Source organism: Rhinopithecus bieti, unplaced genomic scaffold (genome assembly GCF_001698545.2).
Source record: "Rhinopithecus bieti isolate Rb0 unplaced genomic scaffold, ASM169854v2 scaffold_62793, whole genome shotgun sequence".
NCBI lineage: Eukaryota > Metazoa > Chordata > Mammalia > Primates > Cercopithecidae > Rhinopithecus > Rhinopithecus bieti.
In genome coordinates this window covers 423,571-448,813 of record NW_016824412.1, presented here as the reverse complement: position 1 = coordinate 448,813, position 25,243 = coordinate 423,571, and the positions used below count along the sequence as shown (strand labels likewise).

At 39.8% G+C, this 25,243-nt stretch overlaps 1 protein-coding gene across 9 annotated transcripts in view; it reads left to right on the top strand.

Annotated features, from left to right (window-relative positions):
- Positions 1-25,243, top strand: part of NEK11 (NIMA related kinase 11) — a 318,233-nt gene that overhangs the window by 11,627 nt on the left and 281,363 nt on the right. The window contains exon 2 of one of the 9 annotated variants that reach the window (XM_017862324.1): positions 22,028-22,138. The exons of the other annotated variants lie outside the window; for them this stretch is intronic. The gene's annotated coding sequence lies outside the window, so the exon portion shown is untranslated. The remainder of the gene's footprint in view (positions 1-22,027; positions 22,139-25,243) is intronic. 9 annotated transcript variants of the gene reach the window in all.

Here is a 25,243-nt window from a genome sequence, read left to right as displayed (position 1 = left end):
TTTGAGATGGAGTCTTGCTCATCACCCAGGCTGGAGTGCAGTGGCGTGATCTCGGCTCACTGCAAGCTCGGCCTCCCGGGTTCACGCCATTCTCCTGTCTCAGCCTCCTGAGTAGCTGGGACTACAGGCGCCTGCCAACGCGCCCGGCTAATTTTTTGTATTTTTAGCAGAGATGGGGTTTCACCGTCTTAGCCAGGATGGTCTCGATCTCCTGACCTTGTGATCCACCCGCCTCGGCCTCCCAAAGTGCTGGGATTACAGGCGTGAGCCACCGCGCCCAGCATTCCTGCTTATCTTTTAAGAGAAAGTATAACATGAAAACATATTAAAATCTCTTTTAAAACAGTTCAGATTCTTAGAATCTTGTGCTTAGATTCCTCTAAGTAAATATAGAAAGAGTACATTTGAGCTTCACTTTGTGCTTTGCCAGTTCTCTGCACACAATAAGGTCAAGCCTCTGAGCTTCTGGCCATGGTACATTTAGAGTTTGGGAGATGGAATGGATAAGGGGAGAAGAAAATGCAAGGGCACATAGTTACTTTGATTAGTTTCAATCATGGTAATGAAGTCAATATTCTGAGGTAAATGACTTTCCTGAGGCTGCTTTGCTGCATGTGTTAGCATAAAAGAAACCATGTTCTTTATATCTGGTTTTTAATATTTACAGATCAAAGATGACTAATAAAATATTCTAGGATGAGTAGGCTTCAGGGAAACCCTCAGTTTCTTTTTGGCTTGGGCAGGGACCAAAAAAGCCTCCTTTTAAGACTGAATTGCCAAGAAACATTTAGGAAGAAGACAACAGTTAAGAAGAAGGCAGCAATACTCAAAATTTCTTCTTAAAAAGAATTCTTTTTTCTTACATTACTGTTGTTTGAAAGAAAACAAAAGTGATTTATTTAAAATATTACAGCTGTGTTAGTGTCAGCAGTAAAAGTATATTCAAATTACAATAGTATACTTGTTAGATTTTCAGACTTATTTAAATTTATCATTCCACTCTGTTCTTCCAGTATGTTGTTCTGGTGAATATGAGTGTAGGGAAGCTGACGGTTTGGCTAACACTGAATTATATCCTATGAAATATGGAATAGCATTCTTCATTTAAATGTATGAGACGGGGGAATATCTAAGCTATTCTAGTAAATAATAATAATAATAATAAATGTAATTGGATATGCTGATCCCATTACATAGTCATTGTTGACTTCCTAAAATTTTTAACGTGCAAGATTTGTGTGTGAAGCCTATTAAGTTATTGTATCTCATTATTCAATAAATAAAGTATTTTAGAATGAGTGCAAAAAATGCAATAGCAAAATTTGATGGCTGTAGTCTACCTTGTGGGTTTTTTTCCTTCACCTAAAAGGGCTTTTTTCATTGAGATGTATTATAATAAAAGTGAGCTGATTTTAATAGAGTCCAGAGGAACCTCAATAACCAAATCCAGAGTTTTTAATGATTGGTGAATATTAGAATATTCAGTCAACTAATTTCCTGACCCCAAAGCAAGCATGACACCCTCAAGTATGATCTGTAACTAGCCCTTCTTGCTGTTGTTTCTACACAAGCAGCCTTTTTGGGAGAATTTTTCCTCCAACAACTTTTGGTGCATCCAGCAGCCCTGCTCTCTTCCTGGCAAGCAGCAGGCAGTTCTCTTTTACCACTGCTTACTTTAACTGGATCAGTTGAGGGAGGCATCTGTTTTGCTCAGTCCTTTCCTTCTAAACTGATCTGGTTCCTTTTTGATGCATGAATATCTCTTAAGAGTAATATGGGCAATTTTGGCCAGCACCCAACTTTATACCTATTTTGAACTGAAAATTTTAGTTGTGATATCATCTACCTTTAAGTAACTTGAAATGAGATACTTACATGACTTAAATTTTTAAAAAATGAGAAGGGAGAAAATTTCTTAAGTTAAAATTAGTTTCTGGATCAATTTATTACTCTTCAACTGATTTTCCTGGGGAAAAAAGTTTAGTTGCCATGACATCCACGTTTAAAAGTGCACTTTGAGTGATGTGCATGACTTACAAGTCAACCTAAGAGAAAACAACTCTCATGTTACTCATAGTTCTTGGTCAGTTATTCCTAAGCTTGGTTTTTGGAAAGAGTAATTTGTAAATTTAATTAAGAGTAATTTGTATATCTATGTGGGAAATAAACATTGTTGGCACCAGAGTTCTAAAAGTAGTTAGTTTACTCCACCAATTGTGCATTGTATAGATAACGTTATGTAGTATCAAAAATAAGCAGTTAATATTGTGTGACCTTTGTTGCTTTAAAATGCTATGAAATTGAATTTCCATTCCATAGTTTAACGAGAACACTTTTTATTTATCCGATACTCTTATAAGCCCTAGTACCTGCTACTCATGAATGAATAATTATGAACCTTTGACATGCTATAGAACATACTTATTAGTATAGTAGTGCTGTATTTAGTTGGGTAGTTATATGGAAAAAAAAAACACCCAAAGTTTTAGTTATTAAGAAAGCAAACCCTGAGCCTCATGAAACATGTGGGAGTGATGGATATGCTCATTATCATGATTGTAGAGATGGTGTCATGTCTCATGGGTATACACATGTATCAAAATTTGGCAAATTATACACTTAAAATATGTGCAGAGTATTATATGTCAGTTGTACCTTAATAATTGTGTTTAGAAAAAGCAAAAACCCTGTACCATGATATATGAAAACCCTTAAGATTGTTAAACTGGCTGAATTTGCAGTTACTGATGATAATCATTATGAAACTTGACAGTTTCAGCCGAGTGTTGCTTTTTAATCTTGGGTTCATACCAGCCAGTTTTATTGTCTTTAGCTCAGAGAAAATTATAGGCTTTGTTTTGGTACCTTTATTGGGCAAGTGAAGAAGGGAGGTCAAAATGTAGTTGATAATATTGTCCTAGGTTTCCAACTTTCTAAGAGTGGAAAATTTGGAATATTGAATTTTTGATTAGAATGTGCTTGGGTGTCCATTTTCTCAGTCTCTCTCACATGCATTTTAATTAAAGTTTGGTTGATGTTTCCACTTCCCTATTAGTTTGAATTTTGAGAAACCCTTTAAAATCTAATCACTTAGCTATGGCTGCTTTCCTTCAGGGGAGATTCAAGGAAGATTTGTGGCCCAACAGCCCTACATTTCCTCTCTTCCTTCTTTTCTTATGTCTTCCATCTCATAAGGCTCATACAAATGCATACACTGTGAGTTTGGGGATAATATCAGCCAATCCACTTTTTATGATATTGGATTTGCTATTTGGTGATCAGCTGCTTTTAATTTATATTGCTATTTTAAAGACATTTTGGTGCAAAGATTACTGAGCTCTAATGAGTAGTTTCTATTATTTTTAGAATTGCTTTAGTAATCAAAATTACAGGAAGGATTAATGACGGATGTGAGTTGCAAGGCAGTTTAACATTACTTAAAAAAACAAACATTTGGGTATTCCATATAAGTTGGACCTGACACATATCTGAAATTGCATTTTAAGTAAGCTTTAAAGCAGTTGACTACTGAACTTACAGAGAGTAAGTACATATTCAAAAGGTTTTGAAAACTGACAACAGTAGATAATTTCCCCCAGATAAAGCTTATTTTGGCATTATTTTGCTAGCTCACGTAACCATAAAAGCTCTGTATGTGTGTGTGTGTGTATACATACATAAATATATACTCGTGTATGTGTGTGTATGTGTGTGTTTAGGGTGTGTATCTGTGTATGCATTTTTTAATTTGACCGTTTTTTAGTTCAACACTAGTTTCAGCAGCAAAAGTTGTGTTCAGCTGGTAATAATATCCTGTTCTGATGGATGAAGAGGCAAGGGCTCAATATTTCATAACTATACTTGGACAGGAACTCAGTATTGAGTACTTGGAAGTACTCAGTGGAGACTTCTACTGTATAAGAATTCAAAAGGCGATTCCAGGGCAAGCTGGCCGAATAACAACAGCTCTGGTCTGCATCTCCCAGTGAGATCAGTGTAGAAGGCGGGTGACTTCTCCATTTCCAACTGAGGTACCTGGTTCATCTCATTGGGACTGGTTAGACAGTGGGTGCAGCCCACGGAGGGCGAGCAGAAGGAGGGTGGGCTATTGCCTCACCTGGGAAGTGCAAGGGGTCGGGGAGCTTCCTCCCGTAGCCAAGGGAAGCTGTGAGGGATTGTGCCCTGAGGAACAGTGCATTCCAGCTCAGTCTCTCCCACTGTCTTCACAACCTGCAGACCAGGAGATTCCGTCGGCTGCCTACACCACAAAGGCCCTGGGTTTCAAGCACAAAACTGGGCAGCTGTTTGGGCAGACACCAAGCTAGCTGCAGGGTTTTTTTGTTTTGTTTTGTTTTGTTTTCCATATGCCAGTGGTGCCTGGAACGCCAGCGTGATGGAACTGTTCACTCCCCTGGAAAGGGGGCTGAAGCCAGGGAGCCAAGAGGTCTTGCTCAGTGGATCTCACCCCCACGGAACCCAGCAAGCTAAGATCCACTGGCTTGAAATTCTCGCAGCCAGCACAGCAGTCTGAAGTCGACCTGGGATGCTTGAGCTTGGTAGGGGGAGGGGTGTTCACCATTACTGAGGCTTGAGTAGATGGTTTTCCCCTCACGGTGTACACAAAGCTGCCAGAAAGTTCGAACTGGGTGGATCCCACTGCAACACCACAAAGCCACTGTAGCCAGACTGCCTCTCTAGATTCCTCCTCTCTGGGCAGGGCATCTCTGAAGGAAAGGCAGGAGCCTCAGTCAGGGGCTTATAAATAAAACTCCCATCTCTCTGGGACTGAGCACCTAGGGGAAGGGGCGGCTGTGGGTGTAGCTTCAGCAGACTTAAATGTTCCTGCCTGCCGGCTCTGAAGAGAGCAGTGGATCTCCCAGCACAGTGTTTGAGCTCCGCTAAGGGACAGACTGCCTCCTCAAGTTGGTCCCTGACCCCCATGACTCCTGATGGGGAGACACCTCCCAGCAGGGGTTGACAGACACCTCATACAGGAGAGCTCCGGCTGGCATCTGGCAGGTGCTACTCTGGGATGAAGCTTCCAGAGGAGGGAACAGGTAGCAATCTTTGCTGTTCTGCAGCTTCCACTGGTGACACCCAGGCAAACAGGGTCTGGAATGACCCCCAGAAATTACCAGCAGACCTGCAGAAGAGGGACCTGTTAGAAGGAAAACTAACAAACAGAAAGCAATAGCATCAACAAAAAGGATGACCATGCAAAAACTTCATCCAAAGGTCACCAACAGCAAAGACCAAAGGTAGGCAAATCCACGAAGATGAGGGAAAACAGCACAGAAAGGCTGAAAAATTCCAAAAACCAGAATGCCACTTCTCCTCCAAAGGATCACAACTCTTGTCCAGCAAGGGAGCGCAACTGGACAGAGAATGAGTTTGATGAATTGACAGAAGTAGCCTTCAGAAGGTGGATAATAACAGACTCCTCCGAGCTAAAGGAGCATGTTCTAACCCAATGCAAAGAAGCTAAGAACCTTGATAAAAGATTAGAGGAATTGCTAACTAGAATAACCAGTTTAGAGAAGAACATAAATGACCTGATGGAGCTGAAAACACAGTGCGAGAACTTCGTGAAGGAAGCATACACAAGTATCAATAGTCGAATCAGTCAAGCGGAAGAAAGGATATCAGTGATTGAAGATCAACTTAATGAAATAAAGTGTGAAGACAAGATTAGAGAAAAAAGAATGAAAAGGAACAAACAAAGCCTCTAAGAAATATGGGACTATGTGAAAAGACCAAACCTACATTTGATTGGTGTCCCTGAAAGAGACGGGGAGAATGGAACCAAGTTGGAATATGCACTTCAGGATATTATCCAGGAGAACTTCCCCAACCTAGCAAGGCAGGCCAACATTCAAATTCAGGAAATACAGAGAACACCACAAAGATACTATTCAAGAAGACCAACCCCAAGACACATAATCGTCAGATTCACCAAGNACTGGACAGAGAATGAGTTTGATGAATTGACAGAAGTAGCCTTCAGAAGGTGGATAATAACAGACTCCTCCGAGCTAAAGGAGCATGTTCTAACCCAATGCAAAGAAGCTAAGAACCTTGATAAAAGATTAGAGGAATTGCTAACTAGAATAACCAGTTTAGAGAAGAACATAAATGACCTGATGGAGCTGAAAAACACAGTGCGAGAACTTCGTGAAGGAAGCATACACAAGTATCAATAGTCGAATCAGTCAAGCGGAAGAAAGGATATCAGTGATTGAAGATCAACTTAATGAAATAAAGTGTGAAGACAAGATTAGAGAAAAAAGAATGAAAAGGAACAAACAAAGCCTCTAAGAAATATGGGACTATGTGAAAAGACCAAACCTACATTTGATTGGTGTCCCTGAAAGAGACGGGGAGAATGGAACCAAGTTGGAATATGCACTTCAGGATATTATCCAGGAGAACTTCCCCAACCTAGCAAGGCAGGCCAACATTCAAATTCAGGAAATACAGAGAACACCACAAAGATACTATTCAAGAAGACCAACCCCAAGACACATAATCGTCAGATTCACCAAGGTTGAAATGAAGGAAAAAATGTGAAGGGCAGCCAGAGAGAAAGGTTGGGTTACCCACAAAGGGAAGCCCATCAGACTAACAACAGACCTCTCTGCAGAAACCCTACAAGCCAGAAGAGAGTGGGGCCAATATTCAACATTCTTAAAGGAAAGAATTTTCAACCCAGAATTTCATATCCAGCCAAACTAAGCTTCATCAGGGAAGGAGAAATGAAACCTTTTACAGGCAAGCAAATACTGAGGGATTTTGCCTTACAAGAGCTCCTGAAGGAAGCACTAAATATGGAAAGGAGAAACCAGTACCAGCCACTGCAAAAACAAACCAAAATGTAAAGACCATCAACACTATGAAGAAACTGCATCAATGAATGAACAAAATAACCAGCTAGCATCATGATGGCAGGATCAAATTCACACATAACGATATTAACCTCAAATGTAAATGGGCTAAATGCCCCAATTAAAAGGCACAGACTGGCAAACTGGATAGAGTCAGGACCCACTGGTGTGCTGTATTCAGGAGACCTATCTCATGTGCAAAGACAAACATAGGCTCAAAACAAAGGGATGGAGAAATATTTATCAAGCAAAAGGAAAGAAAAAAAAAAAAAGCAGGGGTTACAATCCTAGTCTCAGATAAAACAGACTTTAAACCAACAAAGATTAGAAAAGACAAAGAGGGGCATTACATAATGGTAAAGGAATCAATGCAATGAGAAGAGATAACTATCCTAGGTATATATGCACCCAATACAGGAGCACCCAAATTCATAAAGCAAGTTATTAGAGACCTACCAAGGGACTTAGAATCCCACACAATGATTGTGGGAGACTTTGATGCCCCACTGTCAATATTAGACAGATCAACAAGACAGAAAATTAAGGATATTCAGGACTTGAACTCAGTTCTGGACCAAGCAGACCTAATAGACATCTGTAGAACTCTCCACCCCAAATCAACAGAATATACATTTTTCTCAGCACCACATAGCACTTATTCTAAATTTGACAACATAATTGGAAGTAAAACACTCCTCAGCAAATGTAAAAGAACAGAAATCATAACAAATGCTCTCTTAGACCACAGTGTAATCAAATTTGAACTCAGGACAAAGAAACTCACTAAAAACCACTCTATTAGGTGGAAACTGAACAACCTGCTCCTGAATGACTACTGAGTAAATAACAAAATTAAGGCAGAAATAAGTTCTTTGAAACCAATGAGAACAAAGACACAGCATGCCAGAATCTCTGGGACATAGCTAGGGCAGTGTTTAGAGGGAAATTTATAGCACTAAATGCCTACAGGAGAAAACGGGAAAGATTAACATCGACAATTGTCTGTTTGTGCCCTTTTAGACTTTTTGTTGTGGGTATTTAAGTCTATGAATTTTCCTCTACCACTGCCTTTGCTGTATCCCAGAGGTTTTGATAGGTTTTATCACTATTATAGTTCAATTCAAATAATTTTTAAATTTCCATCTTGATTTTATTGTTGACCCAATGCTCATTCAGGAGCAGATTATTTAATTTCAATATATTTCCATGGTTTTGAGAGTTCCTTCTGGAGTGGATTTTCAATTGTATTCCACTGTGATCTGAGAGAGTACTTGATATAATTTCAGTTTTTTAAAATTTATTGAGACTTGTTCTATGGCTTATCATATGGTCTGTCCTGGAGAACGAATGTTACAGGTGCTTATGCATAGAATGTATATTCCATAGTTGCTGGGTAGTACGTCATGTGGCTTTATTAACTTTTTATCTTGCTGACCTGTCTGTTGCTGTCAGTGGAGTGTTGAAATCCCCCACTGTTATTGTGTTGCTGTCTATCTCATTTCTCAGGTCTAGTAGTAATTGTTTTGTAAATTTGGGAGCTCCAGTGTTGGGTGCATATATATTTAGGAGTGTGATGTTTTCCTTTTAGACAAGTTTTTTTTTTTTTTATCATTGTATAATGTCCCTCTTTGTCTTTTTAAACTGCTGTTGTTTTAAGGTTTGTTTTGTCTGATATAAGAATAGCTACTCCTTGCTTTTGGTGTCCATTTGCATGGAATATCTTTTTCCACCCCTTTACCTTAAGTTTACGTGAGTCCTTATGTGTGAGGTGAGTCTCCTGAGAACAGCAGATAGTTGGTTGGTGAATTCTTTTTCATTCTGCCATTCTGTATCTTTTAAGTAGAGCATTTATGTTATTTACATTCAACATTAGTATTGAGATACATATTATTCTATTCATTGTGCTGTTTGTTGCCTGAATACCTTTTTATTTTTTCATTGTTTTTGTTTTATCGGTCCTGTGAGATTTATGCTTTAAGGAGGTTCTATTTTGGTGTATTGTGAAAATGTGTTTTCAAGATATAGAACTCCTTTTAGCAGTTCTTATAGTGCTGGCTTGGTAGTGGTGAATTCTCTCAGTATTTGTTTGTTTGAAAAAGACTGTATCTTTTTTTTTCGCTTAAGAAGCTTAGTTTTGCTGAATACAAAATTCCTGGCTGATAATTATTTTGTTTTAGGAGGCTAAAGATAGGGTCCCAGTCCCGTCCAGCTTGTAGGGTGTCTGCTGAGAAATCTGCTGTTAATATGATGGGTTTTCCTTTATAGGTTACTTGATGCTTTTGCCTCACAGCTCTTTTTTTCCCCCCTTAATCAGAATATATATCTGGTTTCCAATAGAGTGATTCTTTTTTTTCTTAATTATACTTTAAGTTCTAGGGTACATGTGCACAACATGCACGTTTGTTACATAAATATACATTTGCCATGTTGGTTTGCTGCACCCATCATCTCGTCATTTACATTAAGTATTTCTCACAGCTCTTAAGATAGTTTCCTTCATCTTGACTTGAGACAACCTGATGAGTGTGTGCCTAGGCAATGATCTTTTTGCAATGAATTACCCAGGTGTTCTTTGAGCTTCTCGTATTTGGATGCCTAGATCTCTAGCAAGGCCAGGGAAGTTTTCCTTGATTATTCTCTCAAGTATGTTTTCTAAACCTCTAGATTTCTCTTCTTTCTTGGAAAAACCAGTTATTCTTTGGTTTGGTTGTTTAGCATAATCTCAAACCTCTTGGAGGCTTTATTTAAAAATTCTTTTTTCTTTGTCTTTTTCAGATTGGATTAATTTGAAAGTCTTGTTTTCAAGGTCTGAAGTTTTTTCCTCTACTTGTCGATTCTCTTGCTGAGACTTTTCAGTGCATTTTGCACGTCTCTAAGTGTGTCCTTCATTTCCAGAAGTTATTGCTTTTTATGTATTCTATTCCACTAAAGTTTCTTCTTTTCATATCTTGTATCATTTTTTTTGATTTCATTAAGTTAGACTTCACCTTTCTCTGGTGCTTTCTTGATTAGCTTAATAACTGACCTCCTGAATTCTTTTTCTGGCAATTCAGAGATTTCTTCTTGGTTCGGATCCATTGCTGGTGAGTTAGTGTGATCTTTTGGGGGTGTTAACTTGTTTTCTCATATTACCAGGATTGTTTTTCTGGTTCCTTCTCCTTTGAGTAGACTATGTCAGAGAAACGATCTGGGGCTCAAAGGCTGCCATTCAGATTCTTTTGTCTCATGGGGGTGCTGCCTTGATGTGGTGTTCTCCCCTTTCCCCTAGGGATGTGGTTTCCTGAGAGCTGAACTGCAGTGGTTATTTGTCTTCTGGATCTAACCACTCAGCAGAGCTACTGGGCTCTGGACTGCTAGTGTGGAGTGTCTGCATAGCATCTAGTGATGTGAACCATCTTCAGTCTCTCAGCCATGTATATACCTGCACCTGCTGCAGTGGAGGTGGCAGGGGAGTGAAGTGGACTCTGTGACAGTCCCTGGTTGTAGTTTTATTGTGCTAGTTTTGTGTTGGTTGGCCTCCAGCCAGGAGGTGGCGCTTTCAAGAGAGCATCAGCTGGGGTAGTATAGGAAGGATCAGGTGGTAGGTGGGGCCATAGAGCTCGCAGGAGATTATGTCGTTTGTCTTCAGCTACCAGGGCAGGTAGAGAAAGACCATCAGGTTGGAGCAAGGTTAGGTGTGTCTCAGCTCAGACTTTTCTTGGGTGGGGCTCGCTGTGGCTGCTGTGGGGTATGTGGGTGTGGTTCTCAGGCCAGTGGGATTATGTTTCCAGGGGTATTATGGCTGCCTCTGCTGCGTCATTAAGGTCACCAGGGAAGTGGGAGAAAACCAGTAGTTAAAGGCCTCATGCAGTTTCCACGTATCCCAAAAGGCCAATCTTACCCCTACCATGCCCTCTCAATAGCACTGAGTTTATTTCCAGGCAGCGGGTGAACAGGGCTGGGAACTTTCCCCAGGCTACCAGCCTCCCCACTGAGAAAGCAAGCAGTACTTTCAGGTTCTCTGTTTCCGCACCTGCTGCAGCTTCTGTGCTGTGTTTGCATTCCCTATTCACCCCCTCCCCCAGGTTCTGTCCAGGAAATTGCGTCTGGTCAAAATGGTTACAAAGTACAGCTGGAAGTTTCCTTCTCCCTGTGGTCTTTTCCCAGTTCCTCTGGCAGCCCTCCCCAAGGACCCCTGTGAGACAAAGTCAGAAACGGCTTCCCTGGGGACCAAGAGTGCCCACAGGGCTCTTCCTGCTGCTGCTTCTACACCTGTATTTCACTTGGCTCTCTAAATTTGTCTCAGCTCCAGGTAAGGTCAGATCCTTCTTCTGTGATCTGGACCTTCACGTTCCCCAGTGAGGATGTGTATTTGGGGGCAGACATCCCTCTTTCACACTTTGGGCACTCACAATGTTTTGGCTGTCTCCAGGTGCCTGCAGCAGCAATCCGCTTCCTTCAAAGGATCTGTGGATGCTCTTGGCTTTCCTGGTACGTTCCTGTGGTAGTTGTTGGAGCCGAAGTTCTCTATGTGAGTCTCCACGCACTGCTCTGTCCGATTGGGAGCTGCAAGTTAGTCCTGCCTCCTGTCCACCATTTCTTTTTTTTGTGTCCTGGCTAGTAACTTCTGAGTGGAATGATGCATCATTTATGTGTCACTTCAGCCTGAGGAGTAGAGCCCTCCTGACCTTGCAGCTTCTCTTCTGAGCTTTTGCATTGAGACGCTGGCAGCTGTGTACTGAAGCACTGTAAGGAGGATAGCTGCCTGCTGACTTGCTTTGCCTACAGGGGACTTGGTGTCCATTTTGACTTCCTGAACCTAAGGCTTGAACTAGCATAGCGTTTTCTAATTAATAGTACATACAGTAACAATGATTGTTTTTTGGCTGTAGTTAGCTAAAAGTTTTGTTAGTTTAGTATTTTGGTTCTAAAACACATTTTAAGTTAAAGGCATAAATCCATATACAATAACAAATCGACCTCATGGTATGGACTCAGCATGATTATGTTCTATGTGGAATCTAGAGACAAATTTAGAGATCCAATTTCAGATACATATTTCTGTGCAGTTTTTATACCAATTAGCAAGGAGACGATTGGTGGTTGCTAGTCCTGTGAACCAGCAGTAGTTAGGCGGTATGTGTCCTAGTGGTATGCAGTTTGAGAATGAAAATTTTATCTTAAGACAGCCCACTTTTAATCGTCACTCTACACATCACTTATTTTGGGACTCTTCTTGCTTTTAGATGACAATTTAAAACATTGTCATTTCTTTAATTGGTATGTGTACTTATGTCACACAAGTGGCTTAATTTGTGTGCCCATCAGTGGCATGTTAAGCCCACTTTAGCCCATATATGTTACTCAACGTTGTAAAACGTGTGTTTTCTACTAAACTATCTATTTCAAGAGTTTGTCAGATAAACTGATGCAGAACCAAGATGTCAGTTTTGTGTTTTTATTTCCTATATTGCCTTATTTATAACAATAATACATGATCCTCCAAATTTGCCAGATATTGTTCAAACTGTGTTTTCTAAAAGTAGAGATCTTCTGAGGATTTTTTTTGTTTTTTAAACTATGTATCTATGAATACTTTTAACTACATGTTATAACTAACAAAAACAATTTAAAAAAAAACAATTGTTGCTTGTGATAACACTAACATCAAGGAAATTTTGTTTAGATTGGGAAAATAAAACAGGTGTTTCAGTCCAAAAAAAAAAAAAATTCAAAAGGCATTAATATGGCCCCTACTGAAAAGCCCACACTGAGAGGTACTAACTACTCATGCCTCTGCAGCATGAGGTTAATGTGGGGGTGTCCCCTCAGCAGCTGCCTCAAGCTCCTACTTTGCCATTAACCAGACTCACTCCAGGATTCCTTGGAAACTGTGTGCCTACCTGAATAATTTATTACCCAGTGATCAATTATTCATAATTCTTTATTACAACTGGAATAAAACCTAAAGGTGGAATCATTTTGCCACTTATGAATATCCAACAGATCATCAGGAGATTGCAGTAGAATTTTAAGTCCTTGCGGTCCCCACTGCCTGTGTTTCTCTGAAGGGATTCCACAGAGAACAGCCTTCTGAGACGGGATTGAAATCAAAGAAAGCAGTAACAAATGACTCCCTGCTGGTCGTGCTGCATGGTTCATCTATTCATGCTGTTTGTCTTTTTAATTCTGGCCTCATTTATACCTAGAAATAAAATTTCAATTTGGAAGAATGTAGGAGACTTTTATGACACTGTTGGTTTATTAAATCATTCATAGGAGGTAGACAAGGACATAAAACTTAACACCTAGAATATCTTTTCTGGAATAAAATGCAGGAAATTTTAGTATGTTTTATTGACACTAATCATATTGCATTTGCTTGTTTCATCAGTTATATTTGAGTTATATTTTATCTATTTATTAGACCATATAAAAATGCCATATATTTTCCACATACATAGAAAGCATTTTAGTAAAAGTTCTATGAAAGTATAATAAGGCCAGGCACGGTGGCTCGTGCCTATAATCCCAACAATTTGGAAGACTGAGGCAGGAGGATCACTTGAACCCAGAAATTCCAGACCAGACTGGGCAATATTGGGAGACTCTGTCTTTACAAATAATGATAAAAAATTAGCGGGCATGGTGGCGCATGCCTGTAGTCTGTCCCAGCTGCTCGGGAGGCTGAGGTGGGAGGATTGCCTTAGCCTGAGGTGGTTAGGGCTGCGGCGAACTAGAATTACACCACTGCATCCTATCCTAGGTGACAGAGTGAGACCCTGCCTCCAAAAAAAATTAGTATAACCAAATGAAGCCTACTTCTTTAAAATTTGGGAAATGTAGTGGAAAATTGTTTGGCTGAAGCCAGACTGCTTAATTTTAAAAATAATCACCAAGCTTTAAAAAATATTTTGAAAATACTTGGAAAATTTTAATTGCAGTTACATTAGATTATAAAGCAGAAGGTTTGCCTTTGAGGTTTCTTGCCTCCCAACCAGTGCGCATAATTCTGTGACACTCCCCATTTTGGGTTGTCATTTCAGTGTTGTGGCATTTTCTCTGTAGTTACTTCCAAAATAAGTTAGTACTAATTTTGAGCATGAGTCCGGGGACCCTCCCTGGGGTTAATATTGCCAGGTCTAAAATACCCAAGCCTGTAGATAAAAATCCCAAACTGTCGAACAAGTATTTTTTAGTAGAGATTCCAGATATTTTTTGTATTGATGTTGGTTTACCAAATGGAATGAAGGCTAAATGTTTAAGCAACTTTTAAGTGGCCTAAACCCATATGTTTCACATAAGACCCTATATATCTCAGATAACCTACCAATCAGAGTTTAAATATGGATTAAGTTGTACTGTTATATACTGAAAATATATGGGTAATTTTAAAACCTTTAAAACTATATTAAAAAAATTTTTTTTTGATACAGAGTCTCAGTGTTGTCCAGTCTGGTCTCAAACTCCTGGTCTCAGACTCCTGGTCTCAAGTGATCCTCCCTCCTCAGCCTCCAGAGTAGCTATGCCCTGCTTCTTAAACTCTTAAGACAAATCTGAATATGTTATGAAGTAGAGTAAAACATTTGCATGATTTTGACTTTATAATTAATTTTAATAGGTTACACATTCACGTGGCTCAAAAAACATCAAAAGATCTAGTTTTGAGTTTCTCCTCATCCTTATCTTCCTTTTTCTGAGTTCTCATCCTCTTCCCTGAAGGGTAACCACTGTTAAGAGTTTCTTCTGGTTCCTTTTCGAATTGCTTTATGCATACATTAGCAACTTAAGAATACAGATTCTTATTTTTCCCCTTTCTGATAAAAGCTAGCATGTTGTACACTTCCGTTTTTTTTTTTTTTTTTTTTGTTTTTTCATATGACACAATATCTTGGAGATATTTCCATGTTAGTGTGTAGAACATTTCCCCATTCTTTTTTTTTTTTTTAAACTCAATAGTATGTTCCATGGTATGGTTGTAATATAATTTATTTAACCATTTTCCTGTTCATGTGCATTTGGGTTATATTAAATCTTTTCTTATTAAAAATACCACTGCAGTGGATAATCCTGAACATTTGTCATTTCACAAACATGCCACTATTTCTTGCATGAATTTTTAAGATAAAATACAAGATTTCAGAAATGTGCTGTTTTTGGCAGTCTCATTCCAGGGGTTTGAATTTATCCTTCTTTACTGTCAGGGGTGTTTTGCTGGCAACATTTGAGAAGTACTGCTGTAAACTTGTTATTAAGGCCTAGTGGTGGGATGATTTTTCACTTTCAGAAATAACTGCTGTGAAGTGATAGTGAGAACAGTGGTACCTTGCCATCCTATGTTTCTTGAAGGTAGTATAAGAAAAGTGTAAACCTGGTGGCAAGTTATGAGCAGAAATTATGTTGTAAAATTGTCTAGTTTTCTTGTTGACATTTGATAGAATGAAACACTTGCAGCTATGAGTTTTTGGAATAGGCTCCTACCCTCTGACCTTAAGCCCTACAGCACCAAACTCTGATGTCTTGTAAAATATTAATAGGTGGTATACCTAAAAAGATTTCCATGATTATACAAGCTTGGACCACAACATTGAACCAGTTTCTTTACTGAAGAACTCCTCAGATCCTTAAATTTGCTGGGGTAAAATTGTGACTTTTTAAGCCTGGATGTAGCAAGCAGCATTTCCAAAACATTTCACTACCGAACTCCTCTCCCCTCCCCCACCCCACCCCCAGGGACACTGTTATTAGCGTTAGTGTACCAAGGAGCCCAAATTGGGAAATACTACCCATGTTGGATACCATGGGCCCCGTATTGAAATTAGTGGTCACAAGTATATGTGATATTTAAATTTACAAAAGATTCACTGAGGGAAATAAGAATAAAAGTCACTATTTAAAAATTGACCATTATGAACAGTAGATGGTGGTAATGTAACATGTAGATCAACTATTAAGACATGTCAACATTTCCAATGGCAGCATTAATTCAAGGTCCAAAATGTCTTCATTTAATTACAGTCTACCAGTACTTTAATTTCACTGGCTAAATTAATAAAAGGCTAAACATAGGTATTTAACAAACTTTTAATTTCTCCCTAGGAAAAGCACAAATTGGCTGAGAACTAAATCTGAAGAAATCTTCTTATCTTCACAGATCATTGTAACTGGCATGAGCTAGATCTGGTTTTATTTGCCGTCCATGTATTAGTTTGATGTTTCCTAGCTTGTGTGTACACAAAGGTATATGTGTATTCTTTCTTTTTGAAAAGAAAAAGCTGTCAGTTTAACCAAACTTAACTCTCCAGTGTCCATGAGAATGGCAAAGAGCAGTTTCAGTCATTCATCAAGCATCTGAAACAGCCACAGCCTTTGTACTCCAGGAACTGACATTTGGGCTGAAAATAGGATGTGAATGCCAGTAACTCTATTAGAAGGGCCAATGGGATGAGAGAGATCAGGGTCTCTTAGAAGTTGAGAGGGATCTGAGCCACTTCCATTCTTTTGAGGCCTATTTAACTATAAGACTGTGTAACACAGGACAACAAAAATGGGATACACTTTAAATATTTACATTTGATAAAAAATTAACATACCAAAATGCAATACAATGTAAGATTACACAACTGACAAGATTATTATAAATTTTAATTCCTAGTGTATTAGACTTGGGGTGGCCCAGAAATGGGACACACATTTAAAGTTGTGGTGAACATCTTTCCAAGCTGTCAGTGTATCTTAGGGACAGAGGCTGTAACCCGGTTTAGAGCTCTTATTAAGAGTCAACATTTGTCCAGGCAGGGTGGCACATGCCTGTAATCCCAGCAGTTTGGGAGGCCAAGGCTGGTGGATCGGTTGAATCCAGGGGTTGGAGACCAGCCTGGGCAACGTGGCGAAACCCCATGTGTACAAAATATACAAAAATTAGCCGGGTGTGGTCCCAGCTACTCTGGGGGCTGAGGTGGGAGGATTAAGCTTGTGAGGCAGAGGTTGCAGTGAGCTGAGATCGTGCCATTCTGGCCTGGGTGACAGAGCCAGACCTTGTCTCAAAAAAAAAGAAAAAAAAGAAAGTCAACATTTGAAGTCCCGCATGAATCTGCAGGCCTGAGCAAAAGAGACATAAGTCCTGATGCAGTTGATAAATCTAGAGGAACTGCAGGGAGTGGAGGTTCTTCCAGTGAAGGATATCTCAACTTACCTGATGATGGAGGGGAACCATGGCTCATGCCTGTAATCCCAGCATTTTGGGAGGCTGAGGTAGGTGGATTGCTTGAGCCCAGGAGGTGGAGACCAGCCTGGCCATTATAGTGAAACCCTGTCTCTACAAAAATAAAAAAAATTAGCCAGGCATAGTGGTGCATGCCTGTAGTCTCAGCTACTTGGGAGACTGAGGTGGGTGGATCGTTTGAGCCTGGGATGTGGAGGTTGCAGTGAGCCTAGATCGCGCCATTGCACTCCAGCCTGAGTGACAGCCTGTCTCTAAATAAAAAATGCACCCGATAGATGTGGAATTGCTGAAGATGGCCAAGGGAGGGGTTTATCATTTAGGTTGATGGTTGTACCTTAGTTGGTGAAACCAAGGTTTGAAATTACTCTTCTAAGGTACAGTTGGGCAGTTTTTTCACCCTGCTTTTTCCTTTTTTCTGATCCAAGGGCGAGCTTGCTTCACCTTTCTTTCCAGATGTAGCAGAAGGACTAGCCTCAGGCAAGCAAGGCTGATGTCTTAATAAACTGTCTGGACCATGGCACCCCTGGGGCAGGAGAGCCTTGATGTCTTGCTGTGTTCCTCAGGCAGGAAGGGGGTCACTTTGATTTGAAGACCTATCTCTTCAGGTCCTGTAGTAAAAAATAGAGATGCAGTTTCTATCAGCCAAGTGCTTAATGCAATAGAATCATTTAGTCTGTAAAAATTAGAAAGTAGTGTTTACTATAAGTAATCTACAGCATGAATGTCTTCATTCAGTCTTTGGTCAATGGATAGAATGCTGACAATGTCAGGCACTGTTTCAGGCAGTGAACAAAACAAAGTCTCAGTTCTCAGGGAGGGGACAGTCTAGTGAGGCTTTGGAAGGAAATAGACAATAAATACAAATATATAATATACTAAAATGTGATTAAAGACTATAGATAAAAATAAATCAGGGGCCAGGTATGGTGGCTCACTCCTGTATTCTTAGAACTTTGGGAGGCTGATATGGGAGGATTGTTTGAGGCCAGGAGTTTGCGACCAGCCTGGGCAACATAGTAGGACCCCATCTCTACCAAAAACAAAATCAGGATGTGCTGGCATATGCCTGTAGTCCTAGCTACTGGGGAGGCTGAGGTGAAAGGATCACTTGAGCCCAGAAGTTTGAGGTTACAGCAAGCTATGATTGCACCACTGCACTCCACCCTGAGCAGCAGAGTGAGACCCTGTCTTTAAAAATAATAATCATCATGAAATAAAAATAAAACAAGGAAAGAGGATAAGGAGTGTTGAATGTGTGTCTGGTAAATGCTAGTTGGTAGTTCATATTATGTTTGTTTAAGCAGTAAATATTTAGTCTGACAGGAACACCCAAAACAAAAGATCATTGGAAGAGATTTTGGAGCAAAATTTACCACTAAAGCTCTTGTTTTTCCAGTAGCAGAAGGATACAGTTTTCTTACGTATGTTTATGTTTCTACGTTTGGGCAATAGTGCAAAGAGACCAAGTATACTGTGTGTTAATCAGTTCCCTTTTTCTGGAGAGTTGGAACCATTTTACAGGGGAGTAAGGCATGAATGAGGGTGGGGAGAAATGGCACTTGGGGTTTTCTTCCGAAGGGCTTCATTTTACTGCCTTGAGATCAGTGAAGACTTTCACTTTTAGGTCTCTGGGCTGGTTCGGTCTGTCTCTGCCTCATTGTGTGTTTCTGCTCTGCTGAAGAGATTTCACACTGGGATGAATGGGTGCTATGGGATTGGAATAGAGAGATCTAGATGGTTGCCCCCATCCCTCCCCTTGTAGACATGGTCTCCTTGCCTATGCTAGGAGTTAGGTGTTTTCAGAGAGGCTGTGTTTTCCAGATTTCAGCTTCATTCAGTGCCTGAAGATATTTTGTTCCTTTAGCAGAGGTCAGCAAACTCACTGTGTTTTTCCCTTATCACGGTTAGATATGAAGGTCCTCAGGGAAATCATCCATTTGGGGCCTAAAAGCATCCAGACACTCTCATTAATGGTTTCTCCTGGGGAGCTGATGGTTCTGATGTTCAGTGACTACTGTTTATTCTTAAGTGTGTTACCCCAAGATCAGAGTGCCTTCTTCCAGAATATATGCTACATGTTGTAGTGAGAGAAACATGCAATGTTTGAAACTCCCTGTGAGTCATATTCCTGTTGGTCAGAAATCATTGCCAGCTTGTTCTCTATGGTTCTAGTGGAGAACAAAGAGAAACTGGCTCTGTGCATCCTGATGTACAGTTATGTCATCAAGGGCCTGCCATTTCTGCCTTGAGAGAAGATAACAAAGGGAGTCAAAGCATATGCCCTCTATGTCTATAGGGATGCAGCCACAGGGGCAAACCCTCCTGTCCTGGGCTTCCAATTTTAGAGAGAGCAATACCAGCCCCAGATTAGAGCTGCTTGGACATTGAGGAATCTCCCCTTTAGGCTGAGGACTAAAAGAAAGCTCTGGGTATAATATCTAGATATTGCATGTCATTGTATTTTATGTAGATACAACCCATTGACTTATCTTCATCTCTTTATGCCTCAAGATATCACAGTTCCCTTAAGAGATTCATACTGCAGTATAGACAAGAGAGGGATATCAGCCCTAATTTTAGCTGCTGAGATGATCATACCTATTAGCTCTCCCATCCTCACAAACAAGTCTGTCTGGGAAACAGGAATTATCCCTGGTTACAACTGAGGTTAACTGAGGAGAGGTGACTGGCCCAAATGGAAGTAAAATTTCGTAAAGCTAATAATGCTTTTATTCCAAAGAATTTCCATTTTCTATGTTAACAGTAGTGTAACTTTTCTTTTGAAAAAACTAAGTACTTCAAAAGCATCTTTTCATTTGGTTTTATAGTAGTACTATCAGGAGGCTTCAAAAGAAAGATTAAAAACATTTTTATACAAGGTATAACTGATCTCTGTTTCAGGAGAACCCTTAATGAACAATGAAAATACATTTGAAATTATGTTATGGAGAAGTACTAGTCTTCTTGGTTCCCCTGAAAATATGTTTTAGCTAATCAAAACTACTATGAATTTTATTTTGAGGTACTTTTATCTGGAGCTGGAGAATCAAATACAGAAAGAAATTGTATATGGTAATAGTAGCATGGTGTATGCATATGCCCAAACCCATCAAATTGTATACATTAAATGTGCAGGGTTTTTGGTATATAAATTACATCTCAATAAAGTTGTTATAAAGAGGAAATATGTACATTAATTTTTGTGTTTTACATACATTTTGATGTTACTGTAAAACTGTTATGACTTAATATTCATATTTTCCTGAACTTTAGAAATGTAACCCATAACAAATAAAACCTGATTTTGAACATGTAATGAAAGTCCCATCAGAGGCATACCATTCACTGATGCCCTTTCAATGTGCAGATATGTGCATTTAATTATTCCATATAGCCTTTTCAAGAAGCCAAATTAAGATCCATTCACATAGGGTGAAATATATGCATTTAATGGACTTGTATCAAAGTATGCACACAATTGACTCCCATTTGCATTGACAGATGATGTTTTAGTTCTTTTAAGTGTTTCTGTAGCCGCCTTGACTTCCCCATCTGTAACCAACATCTTGCATCACTTTCAGAGAACTTACTGTATTGACAGACACATAGAGGGTTGACAGAACTGAGCCCTGCCCCACTTAATGGAATATGTAAAAGGAAAGTTGATCCAGTGACCAAGAATGATATTGGTTAGTTTAGCAAGAGTCCATTGTAAATAGGTTTTATGCTTGACTAACACAGACAGGACCAGCTACATAATTTGTGGGGCCTAGTACAAAGTGAAAAATGCATAGTCCCTTGTTAAAAAATTATTAAGAATTTCAAGCCAGTGATAACAGAGCATTAATCCAAGTGTGAGACTCTTTTAAGCACTGGGTCCTATGTGACTGCACAGGTACCATGCCAATTCTATGGCCTCGAACACAGAATATTATGGATATTATGGGGAGGGAGGGCAGTTAAAGCAGCCCCTGTTAAACGACAGATGTATGGCGTAGTTCAGTAGCAATCAGAATAATTGAACTGTTTTGGCTCTACGAGTCTAAAGACAATGAGCAAGGGTGAAGTTATCTCATTTGAGCAGATCTGTATAACCTCACATGGAGTTTTAAACATAAAGGTATTGGAGGCCAATTTTAGTGAGAGAAAATATGCTTGGTCTTGCCCTTAACTGGCTCTGGTTGCTTTTTTCATCAAGGCAATTTAGCCTTCTAATAATACATTCCAAGTTTATCTGGCAAAACATTCTCTGGGGTGAAGGATGATGGTTCAAGTGTAGGTGTGTCTCACATTCACTCTACTTCCTTTCCCAAGTTTTCCTATTACCTGAGAGCAAGTGCTCCTAAGCTTACATCTGTAGCTTTGATCTTTCATCCGTGTTTTTCGTCTCATATTTTCAGAGATCTAAAAGGAATTTCCACTTCAGTATCTAGGCAGTGTCCAAAATTTAGTAAAGCAAATGGAAAGTATCCTTTTCTTGGGTAGATATCATTCCTAATTCTGAAGACTGGTAAACAGTATCACATGTGACTGTCTTCTCTTTGCCCAGATTGTTTTCCAAAGTGGCTGTACCATTTTGCATTCCCTCCAGCAGTGTATGAGGGTTTTAATTTCTCTGCATCCTCACTGATACTTATAATTTGTCCTTTTGATTCTAGCTTTCCTAGTATGTAGTATGTGTAAAGTGGTCTCGTGGTTTTGATGTGCATATCCCTGATAGCTAAAGAAGCTGAGTAATTTTTAATGTGCTTATTGGCCATGTGTATATCTTGGAGAACTGTCTATTTCTGTTTGTTTTTATATCCCCAGTCCCCCATCCAGAACTGGGCATACTGTAGGGACTCAAAATGAAAGTCATAAATCACTTGTAGCAGAATCACCTACAGCTCCTAGAACCCAGCTGAAACCTACTATAGATCAAAGTTTCCATGCTTTGGCCTAGGGATCTACATTTGAACAAGATCGTGGGGGTACTGTTTCACTCCGAAGTTTGAGTACCATCGCCTTAACTAAAGATTTTTTAAATATCTGAAGAGCTGCAGTGTATTCAAAGGTAAGCATGATCTATGCTGTTCTAGGCTGCAGAAGTGGGACTAGCAGACAAGAATCACAGTCAGGAGGACATGGCCTCATTAAGTGATGTCAAGTTGAGTTTAGCTGGCCCATCTGCCACAGAAGGAAGTCTTGCATTGGGTAGAAAGTAGGGCAGGTAGGGCAGGATGTAGTCTTTCTGGAGATGTTATGCTATTTCTACACCTGGTAGACCCCATCTAATTTTTTATTCTGCCTTATGATCAAATAATGTATCTTGGTATTGGCTATATCTAAAATGACCAGGTCTCTTCTCAAGGACAGTGTGTACATTTTTCCTACCTCTGTTTGATTTCCCTACTCTTGCTTTTCTCTGAGAAAGAGAAAACAAGATTTCTATTGACCGGAGCTCAAAAGGAATTTATTATAAATTTAATGGGTGGGTCACAGATTCACCAGGGATTTCTGGAGGGCCAGACTGGGGACAACCTCCCTGCCATCACTGGTGCTGGGCCCCATGGTACTGCTGCCCAGGAACTCCATCTTGCTGCCTCTGCTACCACCACAGTGGCCTTCTTGAGGCCCCTGATTCTTGATGTCATCAGCACCCAATTCTTAGTCCAGGGGATCAGACTGTAACATACACCATGTTCAATCAAAAGATAACTGAGTTGATAACGAATGAAGTCAATGGGCCTTGGTAACACTAGGCACCAAAGAGCAAGTAAAAAAGTAAAACAAAACAAAAAACCAACAAACAAAAAACCAAAACCCTCTTCTAGGAGTTTACATTTTAGGGGAAGAGCTAAGGCACACAAAACTTGTTAGGCAACAACATTCCCCATACCAAGGAACACAATTTAGGGTGACAGAATGTGTGTGTAGCAGTGTAACTACGGTGTTGTGGAGTAATTTTCATATTGCTGTGTAACTTGGGAATAGATGTACATGGCAGCTCCTGTTATCTCTGGAGCTCTGATCACCATAAAAGGTACTCAACCTTGTGATCTGAACCAGAGAACCTTCCAGGTTAAAGACTAAAAATGCCTTTGCAGCCTTTCTCTCCTCTGCTACCCTCTCATTACTGTAGCCTAACTTTTAAATAAACCAACTTCATTGAAGAATAATTTATAGACAATAAAAGGTACCCATTTGAAGTGCACATTTCTAATAGTTTTGACAAATTTACACACTGTGGTAACCACCACCAGAAATAAAACATAGAACATTTCTACACCCTCAAAAAATTCCCTTGTGCTCTTTCTAATCCTCCTCTACCCCAAACCCAGGCAAACACTGATATGCTTCTGTCACTATAGGTAAGTCTTTTCTAGCATTTGAAATACATAGAACCATATGGTATGCACTGTTTTCATCTGGCTTCTTGCACTCAGCATCGTGTTTTAGAGATTTAGCACCACAGCCTGATTAAACAAGTCGTGGTGCTAGTAGAGATGTGACTCCACAGCTCTGACTGTCAAGGAGGAAAGGGACCACCACATCATCTCCTCTATTCTGGCCAGTTCCAGGCTCCAACCTGTCCCCACTAATGCTGTAGTAGGAGACTTAGGCATTCACTGTAATCAACTACTTAAAGGTAGGCAAGAGAAATGGAAGTAAAGGGATCTCAGGGCAGGGTGGGCCCAGCTGATGAAGATAATCTGTCAACAGAATCAGAGAATCTTAGGTATGAATGAAGTTTTAAAAAATCATTATTGTTTTTTAAGAGACAGACTTTTGCTGTTGCCCAGGCTAGAGTGTAGTGGCACAATCATTGCTCACTGCAGTCTCAAACTCCTAGGGTTAAGCAGTCCTCCTGCCTCAGCCTCCCAAGTAGCTGGGATTACAGCCACGTGTCAACATCCCCAGCTAATTTTTTTACTTTTTATAGAGAGGGGGTCTCACTATGTTGCCCAGGCTGGTCTCAAGCTCCTGGACTTAAGCAATTCTTCTGCGTTGGCTTCACAAAGTGCTAGGATTACAGTTGTTAGCCACCACATCTAGCCTGAATGGAGTTTTTATGTCATCTAACCCAAGCCCCTTACTCTGTGGTTAATTAAGATATTAATTCAGCCAATTATTGTTCATTCCAGGACCATCTTCTCTATGCCCTGAATTCTGAGTTGTGAATACAATACAACTCTTGGAGGGCATCTGTCCTTTTCTCAGATGTGATAGACAGGAAGGGGACAGAGTAGGGACTAGAAGCAAGAAAAATGATACAGAGATAGGATCATGAATAGAGGAGGTAGATGGGTCAGGTTTGAGAGTAATGATTAATAGTCCAGATAGGGTCCAGCTGATAGAATACCTTAAACTTGAGGCTTAATAAGTTTTGTCTGATGGGGAATATAAAAGCTGTAAGATCTTTAGCAAGAGAGTGACATAAAAGTAGTATTTGAAAAAATGATTATCCTTGAGCTTGAGGAAATCATAGAGTAACTCAGCAGCCAGAAAATTTACTACAAATGTAAAATTACCATATGATCTAACAATTCCATTCCTAGGTATATACCCAAAAGACATAAAAACATATATCCACACAAAACCTTGTACACAAATGTTTACAGCAGCATTATTCTTAATAACCAAAAGGTGAAGCAACCCAAATGTCCATCAGCTGATAAATGGATAAACAAAAAGTGGTATATCCATACCATAGAATATTATTTAACCATGAGAAGCCATGAAATACTGATACATGCTACAGTGTGGATAAATCTTGAAAACAATATGCTAAGTGAAAGAAGTAACAAAAGACTACATATTCTATGATTCAATTTATATGAAATATCAAGCAGTCAAACCCACAGGAAGAAAAGTGGTTGCCAGGGGCTATGGAGAGTGGAGATGGGTAGTGACTGCTGATAGATAAGGGATTTCTTTGGGGACTGTGTTAGTTTTCCAGGGCTGCCATAATGAAATGCCACAGACTAGGTGGTTTGAATAACAGAAATCTATTTTCTCACTGTTCTGGAGGCCGAAAGTCCAAGATTAAGGTGCCAGCAGGGTGGTTTTTTCCTGAGGCTGCTCTCCTTGGCTTGTAGATGGCCACCTCTTTGCTCTGTTTTCACACGACCTTTCTGCGTTTGTGCAAGTGTGTCCGTGGTCTCTCCCTCTCCTTATA